This window comes from Neoarius graeffei, chromosome 2, assembly GCF_027579695.1.
Source record: "Neoarius graeffei isolate fNeoGra1 chromosome 2, fNeoGra1.pri, whole genome shotgun sequence".
NCBI lineage: Eukaryota > Metazoa > Chordata > Actinopteri > Siluriformes > Ariidae > Neoarius > Neoarius graeffei.
The window spans coordinates 59,810,738-59,821,743 of NC_083570.1; positions in this window are offsets into that span (position 1 = coordinate 59,810,738).

Here is an 11,006-nt window from a genome sequence, read left to right on the forward strand (position 1 = left end):
TCTGATGATGTTTTAGGGCATATTTATGCAAAAATATAGAAAATTCTAAAGGGTTCACAAACTTTCAAGCACCACTGTAGGTGTCAAACACTTGTTTTAGTTTCTGGAAACTGAAATCCATAGGGACCAGCTCACTTTTGACAGCATGACATTAGCATGGGTAGTTGAGAATGATAGACCTATAGGTACTGGATGATTTTCTGGTTCTCTCTGGTAGAATTTATTATGGACAATTTTCTCTGCAGGACAAACTTTTAATACAATGGGAACCTACTGTCATTTGTACTGACAGGAGTACAATAGCTGTGCAATTGCCTAGAAAAGAAAAAAAAATAGTACTTTTTTTTGCAGTTCCCAAATATAATAGCCATTCTCTTTTACCATATTGCTTAATCTGCTATTGTCTTTCTCTGCATGAGAACGTACAAGTATGAGTCAAATGCAACCCTTAAAAGTGTTAAATAAATTAGAACTGAATAAAAAAAAATCTAACTGGAATCTGGACACTGGGTAAGCACTGGAACACTTGCACTGATCAAAATGGAGATTATGTAGAAAAATCTGTACATATATGTGACACCTATTTGCAACAAACAATGCAAACTTAAAAAAGGATTTCATCGGACTTACCTTCATACGTACACAAGCACACGTGTATACACACACACACACACACACACACACACACACACACACACACACACACACACACACACACACACACACTCCAAAGCATAAAGATGCATACAACTAACAGACTACTGGAAGACCTCTAGTGGAATTCTGAAGAATAATAGCACACACGTTCACATCATGAATTTAAATAAATAAATAAGAAAAAAGGGAAAATGCATAAATACAACAGTTAGCAGGAAACATCAAGGCTTAACAGTTAAGTTGTTGACAGAAAAAAGTTAATTTAAAGGGAAAAAAGTCAAATAACCATTACAGCGACTGCAGGAAAAAGAAGATTGGGAATGGAAGATGAAGATTAAAAAGGAGATCAGAATAAGGAGCTTAGATTAAATTGTAAAGAAAAAACAGCTATAGTAAGTTATTTGGACATGAACTATTAGCTGTGGCATTGTCTTGCACTGATTAAGGGATTATAGTTTTGGTTTGGAGCTGTTAGCAAGCATGGCAGCTTTCCAGCTTGTAGGGCACTTTATTATGTGTGCTTTGTCCCCTTGATGGCTGTGTGGGAGTAACGAATAACCCACTCTTTCCCATTAAAATAATAGCCTCATCAAACACATTCACGCCAGGGCTGACTATTCAGTGCCAGGCTGTGGTATTCATTTCCTAACTGCCCATGGAATGCCATTCTAAAGCTGGAATTTTAATTGTGTCCTTAAAATCATTCAGTCATTGAGAGGGTGAGGGCTGCAGAGGTGAGATGACATGGTGGTAATCATTTGGTTTGTTGATTATTTTGTGAAGCTGTACTGCTGAGACTAAAGTCTTATCAGGTGGGCTGAGAGGAAGGAGAAACTTCCTCTCACTCCTTCAGGTTGCACAGGTCTTGAAGAATAAATACAAAAAGTGGGATTCTTGCATATGGATCACGAGAGATTATCAATATTAAGCTTTGATCTCATGTAGCCCTACAAAGGTCCATGCCGTGTTACATTATTTCATTGACCATTTTAACCTCTGCATAAAACCTTGTACAACCCCGATTCCAAAAAAGTTGGGACAAAGTACAAATTGTAAATAAAAACGGAATGCAATAATTTACAAATCTCAAAAACTGATATTGTATTCACAATAGAACATAGACAACATATCAAATGTTGAAAGTGAGACATTTTGAAATGTCATGCCAAATACTGGTTCATTTGAAATTTCATGACCGCAACACATCTCAAAAAAGTTGGGACAGGGGCAATAAGAGGCTGGAAAAGTTAAAGGTACAAAAAAGGAACAGCTGGAGGACCAAATTGCAACTCATTAGGTCAGTTGGCAATAGGTCATTAACATGACTGGGTATAAAAAGAGCATCTTGGAGTGGCAGCAGTTCTCAGAAGTAAAGATGGGAAGAGGATCACCAATCCCCCTAATTCTGCACCGACAAATAGTGGAGCAATATCAGAAAGGAGTTCGACAGTGTAAAATTGCAAAGAGTTTGAACATATCATCATCTACAGTGCATAATATCATCAAAAGATTCAGAGAATCTGGAAGAATCTCTGTGCGTAAGGGTCAAGGCCGTAAAACCATACTGGGTGCCCGTGATCTTCGGGCCCTTAGACGGCACTGCATCGCATACAGGCATGCTTCTGTATTGGAAATCACAAAATGGGCTCAGGAATATTTCCAGAGAACATTATCTGTGAACACAATTCACCATGCCATCCGCCGTTGCCAGCTAAACCTCTATCATTCAAAGAAGAAGCTGTATCTAAACATGATCCAGAAGTGCAGATGTCTTCTCTGGGCCAAGGCTCATTTAAAATGGACTGTGGCAAAGTGGAAAACTGTTCTGTGGTCAGACGAATCAAAATTTGAAGTTCTTTATGGAAATCAGGGACGCCATGTCATTCGGACTAAAGAGGAGAAGGACGACCCAAGTTGTTATCAGCGCTCAGTTCAGAAGCCTGCATGTCTGATGGTATGGGATTGCATTAGTGTGTGTGGCATTGGCAGCTTACACATCTGGAAAGACACCATCAATGCTGAAAGGTATCTCCAGGTTCTAGAGCAACATATGCTCCCATCCAGACGATGTCTCTTTCAGGGAAGACCTTGCATTTTCCAACATGACAATGCCAAACCACATACTGCATCAATTACAACATCATGGCTGCGTAGAAGAAGGGTCCGGGTACTGAACTGGCCAGCCTGCAGTCCAGATCTTTCACCCATAGAAAACATTTGGCGCATCATAAAACGGAAGATACGACAAAAAAGACCTAAGACAGTTGAGCAACTAGAATCCTACATTAGACAAGAATAGGTTAACATTCCTATCCCTAAACTTGAGCAACTTGTTTCCTCAGTCCCCAGACGTTTACAGACTGTTGTAAAGAGAAAAGGGGATGTCTCACAGTGGTAAACATGGCCTTGTCCCAACTTTTTTGAGATGTGTTGTTATCAAATTTAAAATCACCTAATTTTTCTCTTTAAATGATACATTTTCTCAGTTTAAACATTTGATATGTCATCTATGTTCTATTTTGAATAAAATATGGAATTTTGAAACTTCCACATCATTGCATTCCATTTTTATTTACAATTTGTACTTTGTCCCAACTTTTTTGGAATCGGGTTTGTAGATAATCAGCAAGGATGAGATGGAAAAAACAACTAGATGTTCAATATTTCTTTCCCAGAATCTCATCTCATCTCATTATCTCTAGCTGCTTTATCCTCTTCTACAGGGTCGCAGGCAAGCTGGAGCCTATCCCAGCTGACTAAGGGTGAGAGGCAGGGTACACCCTGGACAAGTCGCCAGGCCATCACAGGGCTGACACATAGACACAGACAACCATTCACACTCACACCTACGGTCAATTTAGAGTCACCAGTTAACCTAACCTGCATGTCTTTGGACTGTGGGGGAAACCGGAGCACCCGGAGGAAACCCACGCGGACACAGGGAGAACATGCAAACTCCGCACAGAAAGGCCCTCGTCAGCCATGGGGCTCGAACCCGGACCTTCTTGCTGTGAGGCGACAGTGCTAACCACTACACCACCATGCTGCCTTTCCCAGAATATAGTGGGGGAAAAATATGTTTCCACCTGGAAGGTTCAGAGAACCACGTAAAGATACTGTGGGAGGTAAACTGAGAGGAAGGGGAATCCTATGGCAGGGAGATTGTGGTAATTGGCCTCTGATTCTTAGGATTGAAATAATAAATTCCTAGATTTTATGCCATCGTGCAAAAAAAAAAAGAAGTTTAAACCCATGGTTTTATTCAAATGACATGACTTCTAAAAGTGGGCTTCATTTATCAGGTTGGATATGAATGCACTGGTGCATAAATTATTCACAGGAGCATTTAGGTGTAATTTGGTATTAATCAAAGCCCATATCCTACTCATGCTTCTGAGTATGTGTAAATGTATGAATAAGAAGAATAAGGTAAAAGTCAATTACACTGCAACCCCGCTATAACGAACTCTTTTACTACAAACTTTTGCATGTACTATAACGAACTAAGTCAGTGTACCCTGCCTTTAGTGACAATCAGTGCGTTTACATGCACATCCAAATTGAGCTACTGTCGGTAATCGAGCTAAGGGTCCCAGCAGGGGTGCCAGAGAAATCCAATCCTACATGCACACAAGGAAATCGAGCTATTGTGTGAGGTACATTGTGCACCCGAGCCACAGGTGGCGCTACACGCCCCATTGTGTTGGTACACGTCCGGTTGTCGTCATGAAGAAGAGCTATTCAATAGTATCAACAAAGTTATCAGCAGTGTTGCCAGATACTGCTGACGTTTTCCAGCCCAAAACGTTCAAATCCGCCAAAATGCACTTAAAACTGCCCAATCTGGCAACACTGGCAGTTCTGTGTTCACAAGTTCCGTGCTCAAGCTGTTAGGCTTGCTCAAACAGACTGTATGGCTACAAACTGTCTTGCGCAGACCACTGTTTTGTAAGACAACTTATTTTACACAATTGTATATTTTTCTAAAGTCCATTTTTTGCTTACAAAAAAATATTTTTTTTTGCTTACAATTTAACTTGTGTCTTAATAAACACACAAAAAGTTCAATTGTTTTGTTTTTATTGACATTCTTCAGATGTTGGACATATATATAAACACACACACACACACACACACACACACAAATACAGTGACTTGTTTATGTACACAATTCACAGCTATGCAACAGCTGTACAGATGTATTTGGTGATACAGTAAGTGAGCTAAATTTTAACAGTGCAAACAATGCCACAAAAAGAAAAGATTCATGTCGTTGTCATGATTCGTTGTCATGCCGACCGAGGCTGTTGTGTTTCCCGCTTGTGGTCTTGTCAGTCGTCACTTCCGGAAGGGGCAGTGCTGAAGTAAGTAGCTCGAATACATAGCTCAATAGGGTATACATGCACTAAGTAGCTCGGCAGAAATCGCATAATCTAGGTTGTGTAGCTCGATTCCGAGAAATCAAGTTCGGTTCAATTTCAGCCGAATTAAGGTGTATACATGGCATTTTGAACTTTGATTTCAGTCGAGCAATGGCAGAAATTCGATTCTCTCTATGTGCATGTAAACGCACTGAATGAGTCTGAGGCCAAGTTTACATTAGACCATATCTGTCTCGTTTTCTTTGCGGATGCACTGTCCGTTTACATTAAAACGCCTGGAAATGCCGGGAAACGGGAATCCGCCAGGGTCCACGTATTCAATCCAGATCGTGTCTGGTCCGGTGCTGTGTAAACATTGAGAATACGCGGATACGCTGTGCTGAGCTCTAGCTGGCGTCGTCATTGGACAACGTCACTGTGACATCCACCTTCCTGATTCGCTGGCGTTGGTCATGTGACGCGACTGCTGAAAAACGGCGCGGACTTCCGCCTTGTATCACCTTTCATTAAAGAGTATAAAAGTATGAAAATACTGCAAATACTGATGCAAATACTGCCCATTGTGTAGTTATGATTGTCTTTAGGCTTGCCATCCTTCCACTTGCAAGTGGTAAGTGATATGCACTGGGATCACACACACAGCGGCTCAGTCCCGAATCACTGCTCGTGCACTTAACTCGCGCGCTCTGTGAGCTGCGCAGGGCCGGAGTGCGCACCCTCCAGAGGGCACTCGCTGTTCAGGGCGGAGTGATTTGGAGCGCAGGATGCCTGCGGAGCCGAGCATATCCGTGTATTGGAGTTGCTGTGTGCACGCGAATCGTGTATTGGCGTTGCTGTGTGCACGCTAATCGTTTTAAAAACGTTAATCTGATGATCCGCTGATACGGTCTAATGTAAACCCCACCTGAGTCTTAAAATAAACATCACTGAGCCATGCAATGCTCTTCTCACCAGAGACAAACAATGAGTAATCAAGACCACAGTCAAGTTAACAATACATGCTATCGCCATAAAACAAAGGCTTCACTAGCCTAGATTAAGTGCCAGTCACTAACAATTATCAAGAACGGCAACCACTGCCTTCAAAAAATCCCTTAAAAGGACTTTATTTTACAAGCTAAAAGCAGTTTTACTCGAGTCTTTACTCTGTAAGCATTGTTGTCATGGCTACTCTTTGCCAAGTCCACATGTGTGGGCACTCTGAGCAGCATATGCTGACACGTGCAGCACCGTTAGGACTAATTACATGCACCTGTTCTGGATTAGAGCACAATCCCAGTGCATGCTGATAAGGTCACTCTAAACACACAGACTTTGTGAAGTATACATGCTGTACCTGGTGTCTCACTTTACCAAGCCTTTGTTCTGTGCATTGCTTTACTGGTATTGGCTTGCTTTTGTATTTTGAACTCTGCCTTTGTGATTACCTCCAATATTCTGTTTGTACCTTGCTTGACCCTTGTCCGTTCCACGACCGTGCTTTTGTCTTATGCTTTTCAACTGTTTGCCTGCCCATTTTTAAATAAACACTCTTCCTGTAATTACATCAGTCATCCGCTGTCATTACATGACACTTGTAAATATAAGATACTCTCTGTCACAGACAAATTTCATATCCTGGACCATCTGAAGCACGGGCGATTGCTCTAAGACAGGGGTCACCAAACTTTTTGCTCTGGGGGCCACACTGTCGTTCCTGACTGTGATGGGGGGCCGGGGTCGGGTCAGCTATATAACATAGAATTGTATGACCCAGACAAATATGACCACCAGCAGGCCTCATTGTGTAGTAGAGATTACTAGCCTGGCACAGCCATCCCCACTACTATATCCACACTACTAGATCAACACTTAATTCCTGGCACATATTTGTTTATCTTTACTAGTGGTTTACAAAAGTAGTAATCGAGATCTTCACACTTGGTTTTAATTTGAAATACCACAGATATTCCATTTATTTATTTTCTAATAAAAATAACATCAAAGCTGTCAAGGTAAGAAACATCTGCCAAGTTGAGGTGATTGACACTGGCAAAGGTGAGTGGAAAATTATAAATTGTAGGTAGGCCTGTTGATATTATTCATAATAATTGTGTGCACTTAATAAAGGTCAAATAAATAGGCCTATAAAATAAATACATTAAAAAAAACAGTGAAATTATAATATGAGCAGTAGATCAATAGATCACAGCAGTTGTGCTGTGTCCTGCACGTCATTGCTCTCATCCATGGCCAAAGCAAAAAACTCAAATTCTGACGCTCTCTCATTCAGCTGATCATACACGTTGTCCCCCAAATCTTCGGTTCGCCTGGTCATAGTAGGTGCGGAGAGACTCACCGCGTTGAGCGCATCCTACTTGTCGGGACACACCTCCTCGGCCACAGCAAGCATGCATACTTTAACAAAGTCCCCATCAGTAAACGGCTTTCCATGGGTAGCTAGTAGGTGAGCTACCTTATAGCTAGCTCGGACAGCAGCCTGGTTGATCTGGGTTTGGTGAAGGAATGCATTCTGTTGTGCAGCCAGTCCGCATTTCATCCTCCGAATCCTGTCTTCTCTTGTTTGCCCTCGCAAACTAGCATACTCTTTGTGGCGGGTTTCGTAGTGACGACGCAGATTATATTCTTTGAAAACCGACACACTTTCTTTACATACAAGACAAACTGCACGGTCCTTACACTGAACGAAAAAATAATCGGTGGTCCACTGTTGTTTAAAAACTCTGCACTCTCTGTCAGCTTTTCGCTTACCACTAGCCATTTTACTGTCCTGAACACTGACAGTTCTCTGCGCATGCGCTGCCTGTCACTGCTTGATTGCGAGCATATGACGAAAATTCGGAAAATATGAATAGTTCATTTTATAACTAAATATCAATTTTAATTGATAAAATCAACAAAATACAAGATGCAGACGTTATTATTTGTCAAAAAGCAATTAAAAAAAAAATAGGCCATGACCACTTTTGGGGATTGCCTCATAGGGCTGGTTCAAGTGGTGGGGAGCAGAGGGGCTGGGGGCTGGGGGGCCGGTCAAAGGGGGGTGGCGGGCCGGAGTCGGCCCGCGGGGCGTAGTTTGGTGACCCCTGCTCTAAGACAACGAGAGAGGCTCAGCCTCCTCTAAAAATGACGAACATCGTGTAGGATGAATTGCGCTAGGCCTATGTTATAGCCGACCTTATAACATTGCTATTTCAGATCCAGAATCATAGAAATATATGTGCTCAACCCAACTACAGTGCAAAATCATTCCATTATAACTTTCCCCCAGTTCGCCTAATGTGTGTGTGAGTTTTTCCCCCTCGTGACAGTGCGATGCAGCCCAGCCTCAGTGGACTTCAATGGCATTTGGGAGCTATGCACTTTTCAATCTCAAAATGCAAGATGATTATTGGACAAATACTGCGAAAACGCCCGCCCCACGGAGTCCCACGGACTCCCAGCCTCAGTGGACTTCAATGGCATTTGGGAGCTATGCGCTTTTCAATCTCAAAATGCAAGACGGTTATTGGACAAATACTGCGAAAACTCCTGCCCACCGGACTCCCAGCCTCACAGTGGGAGGGACATGGCAGTTTCCGCGAGGAGACTGGTGATTGGTGAAAGTGGCCTGATATTTTCTTTGATTGACAGCTCGTTTCAAATATAGACAGGCAGCGGTGAATTTCAGTTCAGTCCCATGCAGATTCGCAAGTGGTGTGGTGTATTGTAAGAGACCAGCTTACATTTCGATTTCATTCATTACATACGGTTTCTACCAGCTTTTTTAGTTTGTATATATTTTCATTGTAAATAAAGTGTAAATATAGTGTTGTCAAGTTTGCTATCTTAGTTCCAGAAATTTCGTTTATTTGAGTGACTGAACTTGAACTTGAGGGGGCCAGTCAGCTAGCAAGAAAGCTGCGCACGGATGCCAAGCATTGCTGATTTAATTTTGGCGAAGCCATTTGCCAGTCTTCCTTTTGAGGAAAAAATTAAAATTAAAGAGCAGGGTAGACCAATGCCTCAAATTGACTTGGTGAAAAAGGTAGGGAATAATACTCGTTCCTTTCAGCTCTCCTGGTACGAGAAAGTGAATTGGCTAACAGCAAGTGACCCACATCAACAACAGTAAATAGGCTACTTTAGTAATATGTCATGGATGGACCAAAAATATAGAATCTATTTAAAATGTTTATGCTGAGTATATTATATTGGAATATATATTTTTCTGGATATGAATTAAACACAGCTACAATTTGGAAAACATTTTTAAACAAAAACACAGCCGAGAACATTTCACACTACAGACCTGGATTAAAAGTGAAGGGTTATCAAATTGTCAATAAAACATTTCTCAGTCAAAATAAGTAAAATATAGGGAAAGTGTCATTGAATGAAATGTGTGGCACCCAGCTCTATGTTTGGCTCCCCAAGGTCAGTGCTTGTGCCTATTTCAGAACACTCTGCTGTTACTGCTGAGGTTCCTGACAAAGAGCTGCTTTCAATAATGATCAATTTTTAAACAACATGCCACAATTTTAAAATATAAAATGTTAAAATATACCCCCCCCCAACACCACCATCATGTATATTGGACAGTAGTCTAATGGGGCAAAAGAACCTGTTATTTCACAGTTTGTGACCCTGCCAACAATCAGCCAGATCAGAGGCAAGAGTATGGGCAAAATTGATGTGTTTTTTCTTTTTTCTTTTAAAATCTGGAAATATCGTAACCGACCAGCCTCCCCTGTTTGAAAGACTACCAGCCGCCACTGATCTGAAGTGTGTTGACAAAGCAACGAATTTGTCTAAAGAATATGGTATCTCGAAAAATTCAATTACAACTTTTAAAGCAAAAAGAAAAAGAGCTCTGAGACTTCGTCCACAACTTCAATCAACACGATGGGCTGAAAAAAAAGAAGATGCGGCAAGCAAATGACAGTGAGTCTGACTTATTTCCTTAACTTAAGAATGACTTACTTCCAGTACTTCATAAATATGTTAGAGAATTGAGCATAAATATAAATTAAACATAGTTGGTCTTGTTTGATGGAAGAATTAGTGTTTGGTGTGACAAGTGGGTCCATTTCAGTATTACAAACTTTTTGGTAGAACAAACTGTTTGGACATCCCCCAAGGAGTTCATTATAGTGGGGTTGCAGTGCAATTAGCTTGAAATCATATAAATCCTATTTCACTATAGGCATTTAAAAGGCATGCTTATCCAGAGTGATGCACAACATACCCAGAGCAGCCTGGGGAGCAGTTGGGGGTTAGGTGCCTTGTTGAAGGGCACTTCAGCCATTCCTACTGGTCCAGGAAAGTGAACCAGTGACCTTTTGGTCCCAAAGCTGCTTCTCTAACCATTAGGCCATAGCTCCATGATGAGTTACTGCATGTTTATATATAGATTATACACAAATGGGGTAGCATGGTGGTGTAGTGGTTAGCACTGTTGCCTCACAGCAAGAAGGTTCTGGGTTTGAGCCCTGTAACTGACGGGGGCCTTTCTGTGTGGAGTTTGCATGTTCTCCCCGTGTCTGTGTGGGTTTCCTCTGGGTGCTCCGATTTCCCAACACAGTCCAAAGACATGCAGGTTAAGTTAATTGGTGGCTCTAAATTGACTGTAGGTGTGAATTGCTGTTTGTGTCTATGTGTCAGCCCTGTGATGATCTGGTGACATATTCTGGGTGTACCCCACCTCTCGCCCATAGTCAGCTGGGATAGGCTCCATCTTGCCTGTGACCCTGCACAGGATAAGCAGTTACGGATGATGGATGGATTACACACAAATATTTCAGCTAGTTTTCCATCTGTTTGTAAGTTTTCCATGGCACTGTATTTTAAAACTGTGCAACACGTCATTTGATTCAGTACTACCGTAAGTGACCGATAAGTGACTGATCTGGTATGTGTCATGTAAGGTTTGTCGATGGATGTAATCACAGGGAGGTGTTTATTTACAGGCATGCTCATAACATACAA